General features: G+C 46.4%; 2 protein-coding genes across 9 annotated transcripts in view; both read left to right on the plus strand.

Annotated features, from left to right (window-relative positions):
* Positions 1-21,047, plus strand: part of LOC120957068 (protein sickie) — a 303,567-nt gene that overhangs the window by 268,452 nt on the left and 14,068 nt on the right. The window lies entirely within an intron of this gene.
* Positions 1-21,047, plus strand: part of LOC120956616 (40S ribosomal protein S21) — a 489,791-nt gene that overhangs the window by 5,176 nt on the left and 463,568 nt on the right. Inside the window, exon 1 of one of the 2 annotated variants that reach the window (XM_049610546.1) lies at positions 3,928-3,931. The exons of the other annotated variant lie outside the window; for it this stretch is intronic. The gene's annotated coding sequence lies outside the window, so the exon portion shown is untranslated. Of the gene's footprint in view, positions 1-3,927; positions 3,932-21,047 lie in introns of those variants that run through there. 2 annotated transcript variants of the gene reach the window in all.

Raw genomic sequence — 21,047 nt, forward strand, 5'->3', positions numbered from 1 at the left:
TGATTTGGGTTTCGGTGTGTGTTAGTTCGATTGCTAAGTTGGTGGGGCTTTCCCCGCTTTCTTATCTCTCGATACACTTACCCGATTGGTGGCTTTGTTGAGTGCTGCAGGTCAATTGACAGCCATCTAAATGGGAGGTCGGAACTAGTTTTGGAGCTGTATGAATGGATAGGGGCCTATTCCTGAGAGGTTGATAATGATTGACGCATAAGAACTTACGCATACGTTGTAGTCATTAGGGTCGTTTTATGAAACATGACTCTACGCGGGAAACTCTTATCGTTTTGCAATGCAGCTCCGAATAGATCCCCAGAGAGAAGACCTTAGAAGCACAAACCATAATGTGCATTGTGACATCTTCATTAGCTGCGAAGAAGATACGCTCCTGCGTTGATGCATTTCTGAAACTCAAAACCCTTTCCAACCAATCCGTCACTCATCGACAATCAAAAGTAGTTGAAAGCCCTGTAAGCTCTTTCGCAACTGTGTCACTTTCTTCCCAGCAGAGGAAACTTTTTTTCGAAAGAAATGTGTCCTCTCTCAATATACTCTCACTGCTTCCTGCTGCTGCTGCTACCTCATTGTCGTTTCCGTTCTCACGGAATCATTTTTCTCGCACCCCGTGTAAATGTCGGGCGAAGAAGAACAACCCCAACCCCGACACTCCTATTGCGATGGAGACTTTTATGATCACGAAAGGTTATGTTTTCGTTCGGTCCGCTGTGTCGGCTCAATTTTCAAGACTTGCTTGAAGGCGCGCGCGCGCACTCGCTCGTTCGTTTTTGGAGTTTGTTTTTTTTTCTTTCTTTTGGAATGCAGTTTAATTGGAGATCGTTTCCGTTCTGTGCGGTAGTTAGTTCGGAGTTTTCCACTTGTTGTGGTTTCAGGTTTTTTTTTTGAGTTGAAGCAAAGAGGGAGACAAACGAGAGTTCAGTAACCTTTTTTTCTAGTGAAATCGCTTCATCACATTTCCCTGTTTTGGGGAGGGTGTGAGCGACATACACAAAAAAAGAACGGAAATAGCTCACGCTTCTACGACCCCGGTGATCTTCCCCGTTGAGCGATTTAATGCTCTTGTGTGCTTATTGAAATTTTAATGGGATTTTTTTCGTTGTTGTTGTTGTCTTGTGGTAGCTTTTATGTGTGATCTCCCAGCATAGAAGGGTTGCGACCTGCACGTATCTCGTGCGCTGGATGCCGTACGTCAAGCAATTAGATACACACACACGACAGTTGACGCGAGATCTTAAAACGATTTTGGACAATTACATGCACGCGAGGGAAATAAGACTCGATCATTACGATTGCGCGAGGGATCGCACGATCGCCCAAGAAAGACACTGGCGGCTCATTACGTATGATTGATCGGCCGCACACACCAGATCGCTTAGATCGCACAAGTGTGATCGATCGCGCTGTATGCGCGTACGGTAATAGACCCCTCCGCGTTGCTCTTACGTCAGGTCTCGAAGCCGTCTTACAGGCGAGTGCATGGTGCAGAGGAAGCTGAAAGATACAAATGATTGCCTAATTGAATTCATTAACCTCCACAGTCCACAAACCAGCCCCGCTTGCTCGATTCTCCAACTCTCCCGGGACGCATTAATTTGCACCGGCCGCAAACATGTCAGCTGATAGCGCGGGGTGGCATTTTACGCACCGTTTATGCACCATCACACACGCGCGTATGCGTGTCCTTTAATGCCGAAAGCCGAGCAAGGGCCGCTTGATCGACGCCATACGAGGAACGCCACTTATCGGCTAGCGCCGCCACCATATCGTGCGAGTAATTCAGACACCACTGTGTGTGTGTGTGTGAGAGAGGTAATATGAAAGCATGTCAATTGCTGGCCTCACCCTTCACACTCGGTGGCGTCGTCGTTATTGCTTATCGTTGGTCACTATTTTCCTTCCTAAGCGTGTGAGATTGTGGAATGGAGAGAAAAAAGTGTGTCCTAAAGTCGATGTTGGAGAAGGAGTACATTTGCATATGTCACTCGGTTGGGTTGGCACCCCTGGACATACCACCGAAAGGAGCTCATGGGAAGTGTCTGGTAGAAAATTAGTCTCAGACGGGGGGCTATAATTATGTGTGGAGCCTTCGCACAGCAAACTGGTTGGTAGGAAGGAACCAATTAATGTGGTTCAGAGTAATTGATGCAGTAAGATAACACAGAGTGACTGATTCTTTTGAGATACTTGTCCATATTGATCTGGAAAGGAAACTATCGTTTCCTAACGGGATTGAAATTGTATTCAAGTCAAGAAATCAAGTCTTTGGTGCTTAACAAGCCATTAATAAGGCTTCATGTGGCTTACTTCCTGATTGGGGAAGTAACTAGCATATCTATTCGATCTAGAAGCAATTTGCAGTTTCAATCTCGTTAATAACTAAATTTTAATTCAAACCCTTGTAAAGACATTCAAAATTATCATGGAGTTCCTCCTTTCTCGGAATAATTTCGATTCTTCGACCGTACAATCTCGTTGTACAGCACATGACAGTATTGCAGAAGGACATTGTTTGCATATTCCCACTCCTTGTTTACCTTGTACTTCTGACGTGCGAAAAAATACACACTCCAAAGAGTTAAACGCCACCGTAGACGAGGAACCGAACGAGCAAAGGTGGGGAAAAGGTATTGTGGTGAAAGATTTTCACACACACTGTCGTCAGCACATGGTGTGTGGTATGGCACACGGGAGAGCATGCTTGATTGCGCTTCCAAAAAATGGCCCGATACGACCTAGAACAGCTGTCTCGTAACCTTTTGCCCGCTGTGCTTCACCACAGTTCACGGTGCGATGCATTTTTTTCCTCGTTTCCGATCAGCTCCGCTTACAAAAAGAACGCTTTTGCTGCAGCACTTTCTGCTTGAACCGCCGATCGCCGATCGGTTTGTTTTCCATTCCACTGTTTGCCTCTATTGCCGCGGTTCGAAAGCGCGCGGCTTGCAACCATCTGGTGGCTGCACCTATATGCAACAGCACCACAGACACATACGCTTGCATATGTGTGTATGTGTGCAGTGAAATGCGTGTGGTTTTGTGTTTACTCCAAACCACCTTTAAACCAGCTCAATGGGATTTGTATTGAAGGTTTGCTTCTGGTTTTCCCTGGCCTTGCTCTTTCCCCCTTGCTAGTATCATTTTCCAGTTGTCATCCTGTGCGCTCCTGTAGTTCTTGTTGTTGATGTTTTCGATCTCATAAAAACCTTTGCCGCGAAGGTGAGGAAGACACATGGTCATAGGAGATGGGAAAAGAAAGGAACGGCAAAAACGATCCCACCACCGCACCAGATGCTGCCGCTCGGAGCGGGGAAAAAAGGAAAAACATCTGGTCGTGTGCGTGTGTTTTTTTGTTCTTTTCTTTGACATTTTGTTACTGTACCGAACCTACATGAAGCAGAGATTTTATGACGCTTCTTGCTGCCTGCTTGCCTGCTTCATTTATTGGTGTCACCCGGGAAGATCAAGCTGCAACACGGCGATGGCAATTTTGCATGCACAGATACTGCACCGCCTGCCGAAAGGTCGCCTGTTTTAGGCGCCAAATAGTTAAGAAAATGCATTCGCTGCTGGGGACATTCGCGAACAGAGCGGGGAGGTTAAAATATGATCATAAAAATGCATTCCAGCAGACCCTGTACACAATACGCAAGACGTCCGCAGTGGCAGTTTCTTGCTCTCACCACGTAGTGGCGCCACCGCAAACATATACCCTTAAACACCGTAATTGAGCAATTTTGAAATGATTTTAACGACCCGCAACTGGGTGGCTGTCTTCTTTCCCGCGGTCTATTTTACGAACGACGAAGTGTGTGCACTGCTCTAGGTCGAAGGTCCCTTTTGGGGGGGGGGTAGCAAGAACATGCAAACCAGCAAAAAACAAAAAAAAAACAAGTTCGTGCAGTTTGTGTTTGACCAAAAATGGGCTGATCTTTTCCTCATTTATCTTGATTTGGGCGTGAGAGATGGAAATAAAAAAAGGCGCTTCGTTTGGTTTGTTTTAGCTCGATCGTTTCAACATGTTCGACAAGCATAGCAGCATAGCTCCCTGGAGTGGAGGTTTTGTTTATTATTGCTGCGTGCGTACACAACATGGGCGTGCTGCGTAGGGATATTCTGTACGTTTAAAACAGTTTTGAACCTTTGTTTTGGTAATGAGACTTTCTTGGCAGTGAAGGATAGAGGAGCGGTGCGCGTGTGTGTGTATGAAGCTTTAAAAAATAAAGCGGCAGTTTCTCGGTGGCATTAACGATGAGCCATTTAATTTGGGTTTGTGTTCCAAAGGGCTTCCTCCCATTTAAAGGCAGCGAGTGGGGTGCACTATAAGGTTTCTTTCCTGTGCGTTGACGGGGCAGATCTTTGGTTTCATAATCGGATCTTTTGTTGGTGAGCTCGTGTTTTTGTATCGCTCCCCATCGCTTTTTTGTGTGTTGCTATTGTCCCCGAATTTCGACCCACGGTGCTCTATGTCTCTATGTCTCTATGTCTAATACCGTTTGGTAGCAGATTGCTCGGTACTGCTGCTGTGCGTTGCTTGAAGTAGAAGAGGCAGCACCATCTGTGCGTTAGGATGATCGCTGCTCAAGGGCTCCAATACTGTAATACTTTGCCCTGTCGGTCTCGCTCACAAAAAAACAAGCGATAGAACGACACATCATGGGGTAACTAAGGGAGCAGCAGATAAGGCCACTAGTGAGGGGACGATGTTGTAAACATAGACAAACACAGTCCACGATGACACGAAACACCGATCGGAGTGGGCAGCAGCAGCAGCCGATGGACCGAAGGGTCAAAACACGCGGATGTGGTGTTTTTGATTTAGTTGTTCAGAGATGTTTCTGTCTGTCCGTAGGTTGTACTTCTGACACCATCTCGCGCTTTGGGATGGCCTCGTGAATGGATTAGGGACGATTAGCGCCACAGCACACAACGATCTACTATGGTTTTTGGAGAGGCGTGCGCTCGATGACCAATCCGTGGCCCGGTAATCGAATGGCGATGCATGATTTTCATGCTCGTTTCTCGACCGTAAAGAGTGGTTCTCAATGTCAATCTGCACAAAGCTGTATTTAAAAAAAGAAGTGTTAGCATGTGTGTTGAGGCCAATGTTACGGCACGCTTTTCGACCTCACCTATAGCCCTTAAAAAAGATCGTTAAATTAGCTGTATCACGATGATCACGGTGAGATTGGTGCTAGAGCATCAACAACAACAAAAAAGTAGATCACACTTCGGCCCGGGGGAAATGGAAATCTGTCCCTAATGATTTTATTTGGATTTTTATTGACTTGTCGTGGGGCAAACATCGTAAAATGCAAATTTATGCGCGCTGAGGAAAAAAAAATGGTGAAAACGGTGCCGTGCACGATTGGGGCATCTCAAAGTGAATAAATTGACACACCAGCTGGTGTTTGGGTTTCAATGTGAAGCAATTTCCCCAAAGAAAAACCTCCAATCAATTAAACTAACGCTTCAAATTAGTGCTCCAACGATTATGCTTTCCTTAATTTGATTGTGATTTGTGTGATAAATAAAGGTTATCGAATAAAATGCGCAAGTAATTCATTTTTGATGGCTGACCTTTCTCCTTTAGAGAAAAATAACCATTAATTAGTGATAATTGAAGAAAAAGTTTATTCGCATCAGAAAGATACTTCTTAAGAAGCTACAGTAACGAAACGGCGGTAGTGTGTTGCCCAGCGGGTGATCACCTTTTTTTTCTTTTTGTGTTCAGTTCTCGCAAAAAAACTGAAGAAATTATGATAATCGAATTAATTATCGTGTAATTCATCTGCCTTCTCTGACTGCAATTGCTTTGGCTTTTGGATTCTGTTCAGTTAACCGCTTTTCCTCTTTAAACAGTGTTGAATGTTTCACACCAGGGGAGGATTAATACACAGCTGTGAAGGATTAATAATCAACCAACCGGACAGTGTAGTGTGTGCGCTTGCGCGCGTGCTGAGTTTTCGAACATTTTTGACCATGTTTATCGCTCCCTACGTCGAGCTGATACAAATGATACGAAATAAATAATCCTTTCCCGGGGGAGAAAAAGTGAGGGTTTCTCGTTGTTTTTAAAGGTTCGCCTCCGTTTTGCGTTGCACGATGCGATGCACCTTTTTGGTGGCCGAATGTGGTGCGGTTTCTGCCGGTGGTCAAGTGACCTTTTGCACAACTGTTGCTCTCTGTGTCTGCCGCTTGCTTGACTTCCTTTTGCGACACCGCGACCGCAAATTAGCTTTATTCGGTAAATCGACAGACGAACCGACCCGATAAGCCTCTGAAAATCTGACATTGATGCCAAAAAAATTACCAATTCTGTTGGTGTCGATCCGTATTTCTCCCTTTGCGACTGAAGCCAGACCACTATTGGAGCTCCTTTTTTTGGCAGGAAACTCATTTAAACCCAACAAGTTCAGTTAAACTTTTCGATGGCTTCAATGCCCTACTGGACAGGTTTTAGGAATTAAAGTCTAACAAAAACAACAGTCAATGCCACCAAACGTAATGCGTTTTGGAAAGTTGTTGCGATCTGATACACTTAAGCACAAAATTACTAGCTAACCGACAGGACGCTGTGGAAATGTGCTTGAAATGCCTGTACAAAAGCACCCTAAACATGCCTAACGACCAAATAATTAATGGCACGATCGTCAAACTGCAATACGCCTTTTTTGTGCGATTCGCGCCTGAATGTGGTGGACATTAACGGTCGCTTGACACTGTCGTCACAGTAGCGAACGAGACACGGGGGCCAGTAGCATAAGCATAAAACTCGATCTCGTCCAACGATCCCCATAGATGGGTGACACACGATCAGGCAGCACAAACGCACACTTGCCAACCAAAGAAAGCAAAAAAAAAGGTCCAAAAATCTATTTTTGGGGCGGTGTTAAAGGTGGTGTGGTCCACTGAGCCGAACGGCGCTGCCTTCACTGTGTTAAGCGTTCAAGTTGACGAGACTAATTAGGGTATGTGAAGTGAGCCTAGTAGGGCGATTGGCTTATTATACGCTAACACCCATGAGTTATCCCAAATTATCTAATCAAAGATAAATCTTTCAAAACGTAAAACATGTTCGTGAAGGCAAATTAACGGCAGGAGAAATAAACGAATCCATAAGAAAAAAAGTTTGAGTTTGATGGGCGGTGGTTAGCGCCCGGGATCTTGTTGTCTTTGACATGCGGTCCTCATCGTGGACGCTAAAGCGTCCAATATCTTTATGTTTAATTAATTATCGGCAAATCGGGAGGTGCAACATATTAGCGGAATGGCCTTTTCCATCTCCGTATAGATCTTTCTCGCTCTATCTGATGTGATGTGGGACATGCAGAAACATTGAAGTGTGTTTTGAGACGCCTGAATAGCTTCAATGCAGGTGGGGAGACTAACCAGAGTACCTCTGCAAGGACAGACTCTCTGTGGTCAATGGTCAAGGATCTGAGATAAATGGACACACTCACTGTCATACGGTCTCGCTATGTGATCAATAACTGGAAGAGTTTGCGTGGGACTTGATCGTGTCTTGATCGTCGTTCTGTATATTCCCTTCGTCTACTACGTTCTTTCCAAAGATGTCAAAGAGAGGTGGTGCAGTAGAAAAGGCAACGGGAGTAATTATTTCTTTCTGCACACGTCGATGATACGTTTGATTATTTGTTCACGATCACACCGATGTCCACGGTGTGTGCGTGTCTTCCCCCCTCATCTAAGCGTGTCAGAGAAGATGTAGAGGGCGCAAATGTGCGTTTTCTTTCCACACTTTGGCAAATGGCTGTTATTTTACGACGGCAAATCGAACTCCTTTGCGCGCTGGTCAAAGAAGAAACGCCAAGGTGTTGGATCCTACTCTCCTGGTCTAGCTGCCAGCATGGTGACAGAGTGTTCAGCAGCTTTAAGTGGTAGGCGTAGAGGGAGGTCAGTTACTTCTCGCGATGTGATGTGGTCTGTGTGTTAGGGAGAGGGAGCAAGCACAGTCAGTTCCATTGGGAATTGCAATCAGCGCGCGTGACACCCGAATGGCCAGAACATTAAGAACACGAGTGCTTTCCGATCGGAGGGAGATACGCGTCGCGTGGACGAGTGCGAGCTGTTGTTACTGTTGACATCACCCCTTGAGGCGTTCGCCCTACGCATTCGGCTGTTTGCAGTGAGGGGAGGACTATAGACACTAAATTCTTGTGGAGCCCGCCATGAGATGGCTAAATTTACTCACTCACTCCAGCTGTTACGCTCTCGCCCGGGACACTTCGTTCTAAAGGGTCACCGGCGTGGCACTTACGACTACGATCGCAAACAGATATAAAGACACACGACGCTGCGTAGTCATCGCGTCTAGCGATCTTCTAGTCTGGTGTCCACTCTGAAGAGAGAAGAATGTGAAGCAAAAGGCTACATCGCATGTGAAGAGTGTTTTATTTTTAATTCCCCATTTGCAAATAAAAAAAAACCCTTCTCTCAAGCGCGTAGGAGTTGGGAGAGGCGCAGAAATAGACGCACGAACTCGCAAAGTCGTAATGCACCCGATCCTTTGCGTGCAATTGAAATCTCGCCCGTGCCTCGGGCGTCTGGTGAGGATGATTACTGGAGCAGCACTGCAAATAGAGCAGATCGCAGTAGAAACAACCTCACGGCAGAGATAAGGGCACGAAATGCGTATCCAAACGCGAATGTAATTTATGGTGACAGGGGTGTTCCTCCGTCTCCGTGGTCCATTTCTGTTGTAACTGGCTGGAGATATGGTAGTAAGGAATTGCTTAACGTTTTCTCGGTTGTGGCGTGTGAGGCTCACGCAACACCGGGTCGCGATTTATGACTCTCCATTTAACGATTCTGTGGCAGCAATAGTGGTGAAAACACACTTAAAAACGTGATAAGAGGTGCTTCTAGTGGCTAATCCAGGTGTGTTTCTGGGTTAAAAGAAGATACTGTGAAGATGCAACTAAAGTTGGGCCTGCGAGAGTGTCAAAGGGTTTCATTTTCCCGAGTGTGTGTATGCTGCAAGCTAATTTTGTCTTTGCTTGGCTTTACCACTCTTCCGCTGGCACGTCATTAACCTTAATGCACAAACGATAAAATGCTGTGGCTCTCCTCCACGTCTCCATAGATCATACAAGGCGGATGGATTGTTGCAGGGCTTTTGTCAATTGGCCGTTGCCGTTTGTTTGTGCCGGGTAATGTGTGTCAGTTCACTCTTCGGCCTATGATGGAAGCTGTCAAACCAACCCGGCATGGCTGTCACGGTTGCAATTTATCGTCTTCGAAATGTGTCCCGGGGCTGCTGCTTCAAACGCTTCAGCAAACGTATCAACGTCCGTCATTTCATTACCCGATGGCGGTAACAAACACTTTGGATGGCCGAAACCATCCATCAAAAAATACCTACGCACAACCGCCTGTGGGTCGTCGTGTGTTTGATGAGTTCCACGAGAGTTTCCGTTGCGTGGGAAGAAGTACAACATCCCATGGGTCTTCAGTGCTGCATGTGCTTCTTGGATTGGCAATTTTGTCCGGAAAGGATGTGCACAGCTGTGGGACGGCATCGTGGTGCTGTGTATCATGGAGAATCGGTAACACTTTCCGACCTGGTTGGGGACACACATGCTACTTGATAGGGGGACCATTTTTGCCAACAAATCATGCTCGCCTAGTCAACGGCTTTCTGGCATGACATGACAACAGTGTCGTGTACTACGTTGGTGTTTCCGCTTCCGTGCTGGTGCGATGATAGGACGGGAGATCTCTCGTTAAAACAAATTCATCTCAAACCGGAACTGGTGGGCGATACTGTTTTGTTGCAACAAATTGCATCTCCATCATGGTTCAGACGGGAAAGGTGGATTGTGTGTGCTCCATGCAGACTTCATACACAGGAGTACTGGAGGTCGGGGGTAGTAGCATGAAACGAGCCTCGAAATGAGGTTTTCTTGAAGAGGAAGCTAACGATTAACATTACGCAATTAAAGATGTTTGTTCCGTAGACGACTTGACCTCTCCTTCCATCGCTCGGACGCCACGGCTACGTAACTACTCCTATATCCGCCCGTATTCCGTTGTCCGTTAGACATCATGAACGCATCGAACGGAGAAGCGCACACAAACATCGAAGGCCCTCCTCCCCAATAAACGCTGAATGCTAATTAGAGGCAATCAAAAACAATAAACAGAACAATAATCGCTGATTGCTCGTAATTTCCCTCTCTTCGTCTGGTGGTTTTTGCCTGTTTGTAGAGTGGGCAGAGTGCAATCGTTGAACCTCCACGCACACAGAAGCGCGAACAACGAAATAACGATAGCAGCAAAAACAATCAGTTAACAATTTTTTAATCATCATCATCAGCTGTTTTTTCTCATGAAGTGTGTGTGTGAGTGCGAGTTTGCATTTGGTGTCCGCGCGCACTCGTATGTCAAGTAGAGGATCCAATGGAGAATAGAGCTATAACGCCGCGCGAAGAGCATCTTCCAACGAGATCGATATGATCATGATGATCATACATTGCTTCGTTTCGTGTTGTATCGTTTCACCACAATGTTGAGGCCAAATGGCGTGTTTTACGATCGTGGGTAATCAACTCTCTTGACACTTGCCAGTAGACAGATCTTGCATGGCGTCATTAAGGGTGAAGTGTCTTGCATCGATTACGAACTCTACGTGACGATAGAAGGAGAAAGGGAGTGGGCATAATGATCGCAAAGATGTTCAAGTTGCGTGTGTGCCTCGCTGACACCGAACTACAATGTACAGACACTTGCAACCAACTGACTCCCAAAGGCCTGCAGACACCAAGTGTGTTGGAACAAATTGATGTCCTCCGTCTCATCTTCTTCCGAGATTCGTGGTTCGTGACAAGCGTCGTGTAGTTGACATTTCGTCGTGTTCCTTCTCACCATACAATGTAGACTGTAGACTGTCTCTTCACATTAATGAACTTGTCTTTAATATCCTACTTTTCTCTCTATTTCTTTCGCAGGTGAGTTATGAGTTACTGTGCCGATAACTTCATCATCCAAATGCAACCTCCGAACGATCGATTTTCATGTATGTGCCTCCTCTGTAAGTAGTGTGTACACTCGCGTTCCGGTTCCGTGGACTGCGGACTCCTCTCACGAGCTGTAACTTGACCCGATTTGCTCTGGTGTAAGGTGTCAGTTACCGCTTTGGCGGTGTTGGAAGTACACCGGACACGTGTTGTGCAAGTGTAACTGGACACTGTGCGATTTCCGGTTTTGCATGCGTGCGTGCCTTCTGCCTCTAATTAAGTTTTACGGTGATGTGGTATCTTCTACAGCATCCACACGCGCGCGGGCCTTTACACAGTGTTAGGCATTTCCTGTTTTACGGTTGAATGTCTTACCAAACTGACAGTCCTTGCTTCTGCTGTGGACATCGAAATCCATTTAGAATTCACATTTAATTGACTTTGGTTTTCGTAGAATTTCTTCACTTCCTTCCAAGCGTTCAAGATTCTGACATTCGCGGAAAGCGGTTTATTTTCAAAATTCCACCCCTTCCCAGAACGCGCGAAGCAGTTCACGCTGACCGCGTTGAAGTGTTGTTGTTCGTTCGTTCCATTCCATCCATCCGCTTTGTTGTTGTTAGCCCACGCACGCGTGCGAGCGCGCGCGCGTCGTTGGCACACGTTATTTTCGGTCATCTTCTGAATGCGATTCACTGTTGGTTGTTGGTACCGCAACCAATCTGCAACGGAAATCTGTTACTTCTTTCGCCACTTGTGTGCAGGTTTGAACCGGTACGTGTACGGTTGTTTGTGTGTGACCAAGATTATACACCTCCTCCTACCCCACAAACGTGGTTCGGGTGTTGATGGGGAATCATTTGAGGTGTTTCCTTTTTATTTTAAACCGCAAAAATCACTTCTTTTGGGAGTTGAAAGCCGATGGGGGTAAAGATGATGTCATTTTTGCTATCATAAACTTTTATCGCTTTTGATTATCGATCGAGAGAATCGTGTTTTGGTTAAATGAGACGCGAAGTTACATACGAAGAAGCAAAAGAAAAAACAGCCCGATTTACAACTTCCGGCATACCAAAAAACCCCCCGAATAAGGTAAAATGGTATGAAAAGCGTGGAGCGTTTCAATCATTTTATAGCACGCGCTCATCTTTTTGGAGATGCTGTTGGTTTGAAATTAAGCTATTTACATGACGATGGTTAATCGTGTTTTTCTCTGCTGTAAACAACAGTGACTATAAAATTCCATCCAGATAAAAAGGAGCGTGTGCGATGTTTTAAATTTCGATTCGACCGAAAGTGAATGAGAAGAACGTTATTAAATCGCTATCTTATTTGCGAACGGAGGCAGCAGTAACGGCGGGCCACTCCGATTCAGGCAATTCAGGGCTTTGCCAATCCAAATTCATCCGTCATGTGTTTTTTGTGTGTGTGTTATCGTTGCCGTTGAGGCTCATGCTTTATGGGCAGCAGTGTATGCAGCAGTCGCTTCCTTTTGCGTGCTTATCATTATCGTGAGGTTCGTCGTTTGCCTCTTGGTTGGTTTTGTGTTGTTGTTCCTTTTCCCTCGAACCTTTAGGCGATTTTTCCATCCGCGAGATAATGGCGAGATTATATAAATGGAGTCAATTATGTCGAAGCGTTTTGCTGCTGCTGCTGTTGTCTGACTGACTGTCTGACTGACTGTCTGTCTGTCTGCGTCTATTGGTGGTTTGCGGTTTTGTGCGGCCCTCGCCCTTCTGGTGTGGTGCCAGCACGGGCCCAGAATTCATCCCGAGCGCTATTGTACCGTTGTTTTTCTAATAGCCATTTGCCAGTTTTATGGACAAAGGGGACCACAGCACAACTTCTCAACTACACTCCTCTTTCCCCGAGATTACTGTTGAGCTTCGCGGGAGAAAAAGGCATCTGGTTCCAGCTTTTGTTGTGGCATCTTCTGCAGTACGTACGTCGTACGTACGCCAGTGTAGTGGAATGGTTCATTTAAGTTGTCGATTCGGACGCCGCGCAGTGTATGGTGGAAGGAAGGGCTCCAAGGTCAGGAAGCTTCATCTAAAAGGCAGGAGGGAGAGTGTTGGTTGGGTTCCGCTCGATGGTGAAATACACAGCGATAGCATTCTAACACTCCAATGTGTTCACCATGAGGGACGGACCGTTTGAGGATAGGAGAATGTGGATAGGGAGAACCTGCCATTGGAGCCATCATCTTGTATTCTTTTCCCACTTTTCTATGTCCCTCTACTCCCCAAACGCAAGAAGAATGGGAAGGCTTTCTTTTCGTGTGTGGAGATGAGTATTTCTGTTGTACCGTGGTGTCGCTTCGAAGCTGCGAAATGGTAGCACACAGTGTGCTGTGGTTTTTTTGCTTTTAACCACTCTGCTGATGCTCTTCAACAGCACTGAAGGAAGGTTGGAGGATCGTAACATCGATTATGCTTTCGGGCGAAATTTCCACCTCATTAGTGTGTGACTGTGGTGAGCGGCTTGTGACTTGCGATGACGCGACCGTCTCGCAATTGGACAGCGTAGGTACAGTGCAAAATAATCATCCCGGCGGAATGAAAGACACATAATGGGCATCAGCACATATGATGTGCATGATGGCGAATGGTTCAAGAGATGTGAAAAGGGTGAAAGACAGCTTGGTGGTGAATCAAATGTTAGGATCATCTCATGGAAAGGTTTACTTTGTGTGTAGATAGAAACTTCAGAATTTGATGTCTACGGAGAAGAGCCTCAAACTTCAATTTTAATAAAAAATGAAGAAAAGAGCATCCTCCACACATCTCAAAACACATCAAGAATTGTCAAAAATACATAAAGAAACAACACTATGTTGAAGACCAAAACCCAACATATTCATAAATTCTCAGAAATCTGTCAACTTCACAAGCTGAAACGGTGTTCTGCATGGGACGGATCAAAACTCTTTATCAAGCGTGCTCCAAAACCTCCACAACACTGGTTGTTTAGGAGACCACCAATCGCCTCTAAGGTGATGATCCAATGTGAAAACATCAAGAATCACAAGTCTCCCCAATGCCCCACAAAACCCATTTGCATATAATCAACACGATCCCCGTGCACCCATGGCGGGCGGGCGGAGGTCTATCATCACAGTTTGTAAGAGTTCAGACACGCTTTACCGAGAGCCGAAACCGGCTGGATGCATATGGTGTGCATTTTGATGTGTGGGGAAATCTTCATTCTGCCGCGCTGCTAACCCATACCAACAATATCCCGAAGGTGTGTAAACAACCTATTCCGATGCCACCCCGATGACGACGATGGTGGTGGTGGTCCTGGGCGTATCTTGGTGCTCCGATCGTTCGTTCCCCCTAGCAGCGGTTTAATGCGCTGAAGCTGACATGCATTCTAAAGTGTGTTTGCCTGTGTGTCTTCAGGTGTATGCGATCTCTCCCCCCAAATCTCTACCCAACACGTCTAATATGACGTCTTCGATCTTGGCAGCGGTGGCGGTGGCGACGGCGGTCGCGATTCAATAGCGTGACAGTCGTCGCGCCACGTGACACGCGCGCAAATCTCTTCACGCTCGTAATGCGCGCGCTTGACGGATTTGCGCAAAAACGAAAATCCCGAACCAACATCGTGGCCCCGCGGTGGCGAAGTTGCTCTGAAGTCGCCGACGCAAGGTCCCAAGGCAGGGTTGGATTGCTTGTTTGTTGGTATTATTGAATGCTTTTGTTTTTAATGTTTCCTCTTTGCGTTCATGCCGCCGGAGTGCGCTCGCGCGTCAGTTTGTCTCGTCGTGTTTCACGCTAGAAATTTGCAACCTAAGCCACTCCGTCGAGGCTGTACTCGAGGGAGCGAGCAAGCAATTGTGTGCCGCTTTCCGCTTTGGGGGTTAAGGTGAGGTGAACCTCTTCCTCGGAACCTTCCTCCCTTCACATCCGTAGTCTAGAGTTAGAGGAAGTTGGGGCATTTGGGTCGTTCCGCTTCACTTGAGAGAGTGTCAGTGGCGGCCCTTTTCCGAATTGCGGGGTGGCAAAATGTTAAACCAATCCGCCAGTGGAACGGATGCGTGAAGAAAGGCCTTCAGTGTTTTCCCCTCTCTCTCTCTCCCTGAGCGTAGATTGCGATCGAAAACCGATCGATAGGCTGATCGGTTACGAAGTGTCAGACCATTTCTCTCTTGATCTATTCCGAACCGCCAGCAGCCACATTGTTTTCACATGTTTCCGATCCAGGCTGATGATTGAGCCGTGCGCCGCATCGGGTCTCGGGGATGTGGTTTATACCCTCCTCCTTCTCTACGCCTTATGATCCGATTTCCACACAACGTTCCACTCCGCAGTGTGAGTGGGATGAATTACAAAGATCACATTACGGATGGGGCTGCTTCCCCAGCACTTTGCTAGTGAAGGATGCATTTCTAGTAATACGATGTAGCGACCGGGAATCACGACGAATGAAGTGATTTAGATTTACGACCCACACGCGGGAATGTGAGCGAGGGCACTTCGTCTAAATTAAGCCGAACCTGAGCCGTTCTCTGCCGGATCCGGAACTTCGGACTGAAAGTGCCACGGAGAGCACAAAGTGGGCCTTCCCATTTTATTGAGTTGAATGTATGTCTTGGAGAGGATGTTAGGAGCAGCAAACCCGGGAGATATTAGATGAAAGTTGTGAACCTTTTTGTTGTTGCTGTTATTAGTGCTTCCCGGGTGCTGTCAAGATGTCCCGTGTCTAATGTCTTTATTAGCCACCAGCAACGACCCCAAAAGGCTAAGGTGTCACGACTTACAAAACTCATTCAATCGCTGTGCCAGGTTGCCATAACACACCCCGGGTAAGACCTCGTACCCAACGCCAATTGTAAGCTCCCCGGCACACCTTTCACAGAGGGTGTTTTACTGTTGTTTTGATGTAATTGGCAATTTGAATGGGCGATTTGCAATCTTTTTGCACAACCAATGGTTGGAACTGACGCAATACAAGGAAGGGCCCCCTGTAATCGGGCTTATCAGTCGTGTCGTCGTGATTTGTGTTGTTAAATTGCATGCAAAACTGAAATCGTTTCTTATCGCACTCGGTTATCAATGGTTGCTGTTGCGACAACAGTGGTGTACCAACCAACTTGTACGTCACTCTGTAGGAAATTGAGGGAAACAAGTATAAAGGGAGCCAAATGAAGCAAAAAGTGAAACTGAAATGAACTATATCGGTTGGTACGTGTTTGATTTATTGCAATAAATTCGGTGTGATAAAACGTTGCTGTGCAAATTAAGTCACTACTGTGTGTGATTGTCTACATATGTCTTTACTCACTTATGAAGTTCAATGTCACAATTATTGCTGAACCTGAAAAGCAGCAGTAGCACACTTTACAACCTTGTGGATGTACAAAAACGGAAAATGTGTGTACTTTCATCCGGCTTCAAAAAACGTGCACAACACACAGCAGAGGCGCGACATCAAATGTGATTAACCTTTTTTTGCCCCGACGCCGTACGAGTTTTATTACACGCTTTCAGGCTTTTAGAACGCTCCACAGTGACAACCCCACACAGGAAGTTCTACCCGTGTCCCTGGGTCCAGTGGTAGTAAAAGGTGCAAAGTGAAAGCGAACAGTCAGCGTGCGTGTCCGCGTGATTTGAATATGAAACGAGACAACACCAACCAACCACCCGACCATTTTCCAGGCGTGTGGATTATGTTAGTCGGTGTTATTGGGAAGGAGTTGGGAACGGGTTGACAACAAAATTGGCAGTCGTCCTATTCGCTGTTTTGGTTTTATCGGCAAGGTCTGAGCTGTGTCGCCAGCTTTTAACATTGACCCTAAACGTGTCGGAGGAACCTTTCGACAAAGAGAGACCAGTAAAACAAATCTCCATTTAGTAACTCCCCTTTTCCGACCCTTGTGAAGAATTAAATGGTGTGAAACAGCAAAAACTGGTGTGTGTGTGTGTGTGTGTGTGTGTGTGTGTGTGTGTGTGTGTGTGTGTGTGTGTGTGTGTGTGTGTGTGTGTGTGTGTGTGTGTGTGTGTGTGTGTGTGTGTGTTGTAAATGTAATCAAACCCCGGGCGGAGCCCAGACTGTCCTTTTGTGCTGTTAAAACACACACCCCAAGCGGATGACCTCAATCTAATAACCCTTCGCGTATTTGTAAGTCCTGTTTTAGATAGGGCCGAGTGATATTCGCCTAAACGGTTTTATATACCTCACTCACGGCAGCAATACTTGCAACGTCAGCTCTCAGCAGCTGCCAACCGCGCGATGCCAACGCAGGCGTAGGAAAGCCATCAGTCGTTTGTAGCTAGTTGCTGTAATAGCAGCGAAATGGACCAATCCTCAGAGTGTGTACAGGAGGGGGTCTTTGAATGCTTTGATTTGTTTCTCATTATTTATCTTCCTGAAGATGGAGACGGAATGAGCCCCAACATACGTGCAGATGAAAAATGGTGTGTGTTTGTCTGCCCTGCCTGGCTGGTGTGCTGCTAGTAGCAGAGTACCCTTGGGGGGAGCGTGGAGACAACGTTTCGTGATTCATAACAAGCACACGGGTAGTGTTGTGTGTGGCAGTTATCAGATCTGTAGCACGAAAAAGCTCTTCCCGCTGCTGTGGGCTACGCGTGGGTGATGGTGAGGGCGGTAGGAAAAGAGACTCCATGTGTCGCACGATTGGCGCAATGAATGGCCGATCTCTTTCTATCGCTGTTCCCCGTTTTCGTGAGGGAATGGGATGTTTGTTTAAGCTTCTGAATAATGACCGTTAGCGTGAAAAGTGGTGGTTAAGTGGAAAATAAACAACACACAGATCGTGTGCCAAAGGGACGCGCCCGGAGCGCGCTCTCTCCGTTTCATTCCTACGTGCTGCTTGCTGCACGTATGTTTAGGTTTCCAAGCCCACAGCTCCATTTCCAATATCTGAACCCTGTGTGACGCGTGACCGACCGCGTGCGGGCAGAAGGAATGGTGATAGGCACACATATTGGTCGAGGTCATCATTTGGCGGATTTAAATCCCTGTCCCCTTCGGAAGGGGGTTGGTTGTGAGTGCTCCAGTCATTCCATTAAATTAAAAAAAGGCATCTACAACCGGACGTAGAGACCCTTTTCTGTATGCTTGGCTATAGAAAGCACTCAGAGAGCTGTAAAAACCTTCAGGATTTCTAAGGGTTCATTATTTTTACCTCATTTTAGCGCTGAAAGTGTGCGCTGCTGCTGCTGCCGCCTTATTTCCGTCCGATTGATGGGGTTGAAAAATTGCAGAAAAATCACCCGCGCCGAGAGAGATGCCACACGATTTTCCAATCACTGACACAAAACGGACCGTCGCCGCCGACTGCCATTTTGGGACGGCCGCCCCGCCGAAGGGCGACAGGAATAAAAGTGAAACTGAAAGGCGGCTGCGGGTGAAACCCGGAAATACCTTACACCCCCCTCGAAATGGACCCCTCAGTGTGATGTATTTTCTTTTCTGTTCATCCACTGGCGGGACATTTGTCTTCGTCTTCGTGCAAATAATTCCGTCTTGAGTCTGTGGCAGCGCAATGGTGGTGGAGGGGGAATGAAAATCGTGACCCGCATCTTTCCGCGTTTGTTCGCTCTGTTGGTGTGCAAAATTTTCCAACCTGCAGCCTTGGTTGTGTGTGTCTGTGTGTTTTATGTTTAATGTCTCTGCCATGATGCAAACGCGTGGTGTCCACAGGGCGCTTAGGGAAGGAAAAATCGTCACAATTTCGCCTGCAAGCATGTGAAAGTTTCGTCCATTCCATGTTGCTTTGTGTGTAGCCAAAGGAGGAAAAGAAACGGGAGGAATTTGTACAATTTGTTTTATTGCAATTCAGTCTTGCTGTTTAATTGTCTTTTTGTCGAGAGAAAAGGGGAATTATTCTTCTGTCGCTCTTGTTGGTGTATGATGCTGCTAGATAAACATGGGCGCCGTAATGTGCTGTCATCTTGTGTTAGGGCGGGCGTGAGAAACGCACAAAACTATCTTCCACCGGCCTGACGTTTTTCTCTGTTTTGCAATTCATAATGGGTTGTTTGGTAGGTGCGTGTGAGGATGGTGTGTTTCTTTCTCTCTCGATATTGTCAGCCGGAACCTTTTAAACGCACCGGAAACAAGGGCACAAGTGTGTAAACAAAGCAATTTCAAGGTTACTCACTATCGATCTATTTGTCCTAAACAAGCTAGATGGGCCCTTTGCGGCGAGGTTCAATCGTTTTGCGTTCCAAAATTGTCTCTTAATGGCTTTGAAACTGAAGTCTGTGTTAATTATCTGTTCAACAAGAAATAAAAAGGTAATTTTGTGAAATAAATTGCATAAATTTAGGAGTTTGTGATCAGCAAACTGCATATTTTGGTGACCTAGTAATTAAATTTTCTTATAAGTATTCGTCAAAATTCTACCTTTTCAATGACTTATGGATTGGTTTTATGACAAAAATCCTTAAAATTGATTCAAAAATCCGGAAAAACGTAATAAATCCTCGTCAAAACCCTTAATTGATTTCTTAATGGTATCCAAATAGCTCCGTTGTCTCGAATGATCAATGCTACTTCGTCTCATGATAACCGGTGCTGGTGGCGTGCATGTTGACTTCCATTAAGGGTTCCCCCCCCCCCCACCCCGCATCTTCATCGCATGTTTGTCTATCAATTTTCCGCCAAATACACCTACCTTCCTCGTTTATGGGTTCACTTGTTCCGAAACACTCGGCACAGGTGCTAAATGTGTGTATGTGGCTCGTCACCACCACTTGCTGTGGGCCACACCATGACCACCGTTTAAAAGCGTTTCCATTTCACACACTCCTAATCCGGCCCAAACGACACGTTTGTGTAGGAGTGTTTTGGAGACCACACACACAGAGGAGGTAGCACTCAACCCGAACTGCCAATCCATCAATCCCATCGATTGACTTCAAGATTGGCGCGAAGTAAAAGCTCCCAATTCATCGATTGTTCGTTGTTTTTTTCCTTCCCAAAACGGGAAATCTCTGGACGATTTCGGAGCTCACGATGCTCCCTTTTTTCCGCTCGAGAGGGTGCGTGGCTCGCGTGTGAAGTGTGTGCTTTTGCTACGCGCGAAGAGAAGATGTTTTCAAACCTACGGAAAGACACGCTTTGTTACGCACAACGTCTCGCCTCCCTTTCGGAAAAGGCTTCAGTTTGACACCTTCGTGAGGCACACTATCTATCGCTCACTAATGCCTGGCGCACACCGTTTTAGGCATTGGCCGTAGGTGCTAAACGTCCATCATGTTGTCCAGTGTTGTTACTGATGATGATGATGATGATGCACCGTTCGGTTTTATGAGTGGAAAGATTTTCACTCCGCTCCATTTATGGAAGCAGTGAAGAAGCCTTTTTGGGAGCCTTTTTGGACTGGATTTACGACCAGCAGCATCATCCCTTTGCCTTTAATTAGTAAACAGTGACACAGTGTATAGCCGTCGCGCTACTATCAGTTGTCTCCATAGCAAATGAAGCAGAACAGCGGCATCATCATCGCTCTAGAAGCCGCAAGATGAGATGGCGACCAAGCGGATGCCATCGTAAAACACCGGTCGTGTGTAACGGTCATAAAATTGGCCACCGAAAACACCTTGTGTGTTTGTTGGGCCAACAAAAACGGCAGACGCTGATGCAATGTGAAAATCGAGCAAAAAACGCAAAAATGATGCAAACGACGTAACACACAGAGTGTAGTAGCAGCTGCCCTGTTTTGCGGACGATAAGACGCGAAAGAATGCGGAGAGGCAAGCAGTGACGCTGCGGCCTTGTAGATGTACGCAAATACGCGCCTCGAGAACAGCTGACCACTGCTAACGGTGTCCGGGAGCGCAGACTGTGTAATTATTTGCAAGCAAAACCCGCAACAGCACAGTCCCCGGCCGATCTGAAAGAGCGGCACAACCTGCCAAAAGATTATTATTATTATTGCACGTGTGAGCATGTATCTGTTTTCGGGAAATTTTTGTTGGGAGGATGATATTTGGTCATTAGATCAATTTTAATGTGTACAGCATTATTGCGCCCAGCCCCCTGTGATCAGGTAGTGGACACACTTCTGTAGCTTATCCGCTTAATTCCAGC

Source organism: Anopheles coluzzii, chromosome 3 (genome assembly GCF_943734685.1).
Source record: "Anopheles coluzzii chromosome 3, AcolN3, whole genome shotgun sequence".
Lineage (NCBI taxonomy): Eukaryota > Metazoa > Arthropoda > Insecta > Diptera > Culicidae > Anopheles > Anopheles coluzzii.